This window comes from Myotis davidii, unplaced genomic scaffold (genome assembly GCF_000327345.1).
Source record: "Myotis davidii unplaced genomic scaffold, ASM32734v1 scaffold967, whole genome shotgun sequence".
Lineage (NCBI taxonomy): Eukaryota > Metazoa > Chordata > Mammalia > Chiroptera > Vespertilionidae > Myotis > Myotis davidii.
Genome location: NW_006383014.1, coordinates 3,511,214 through 3,512,234, shown reverse-complemented (window position 1 = coordinate 3,512,234; position 1,021 = coordinate 3,511,214).

Here is a 1,021-nt window from a genome sequence, read left to right as displayed (position 1 = left end):
TCCCAAATTTGCACTCAAAGTTGATTCCTCTGAAAGGGGTGAAACTCAAGGATGACAGCCTACAGAGGAGGAGGTGCAGTTCCTCTCTGCTCCCTGATGGCTGAGACACTGGTCTCAAGGAGTTCTGCGGCAACAAGTGCCATGTTCACGGGGAAGACAGACATACAGATGGCTGCTTGGATACATCCTGGGACTGAATTGCCACCACAGCCCATTGTTATATTTATTGCTGACAGTGTAATTAATTGGCTGACTCCTTGTTTTTAAATTGGCCGCCCTCAATGGACAGCTGCACTGGGAGTTGTACTAATCATGCCTCTGACAGGAGCGAGCTCTGTGGACCCAGCAGGGCAGCAGAGGTTTAGTGAGGTCAGCCCTTTGCCGCTGCCCAGAAACGCACGCTTCACTCCCTCTCCAGGCCATTGACAGCTTCCTCGTGCCCAGGAAACACACAGCCTGCTTTTTTCCCAAGTGCTTTTCTGTCTCAGGCACATACAAAGGGAAAAACTCACTTCTTAGTTTCCTTTTCCAGTGAGAAGTTTTAAAAATATAGACTGAAATATCGCCTTTAATAATCACCGTATAAAAAGACTGCAATAACTCTATTAGATATTCTCCAAATTACCAAATTAAAAGAGAAGCTAGAGGTCATGTGGGGGAATAAAAAAGCTGTTTTAACTCATCTCTGAGTTCAGCAATCAAGTATGTGTTTTTATTTGTATACCACAGAGAATGTTTTCTAATTTATCATCTAGACCAGTGGTTCTCAACCTTCCTAATGCTGTGACCCTTTAATACAGTTCCTCATGTTGTGGTGACCCCCAACCATAAAATTATTTTCGTTGCTACTTCATAACTGTAATTTTGCTACTGTTATGAATTGTAATGTAAATATCTGATATGCAGGATGTATTTTCATTGTTACAAATTGAAGATAATTAAAGCATAGTGATTAATCAAAAAAACGATATGTAATTATATATGTGTTTTCCGATGGTCTTAGGTGACCCCTGTGAAAGGG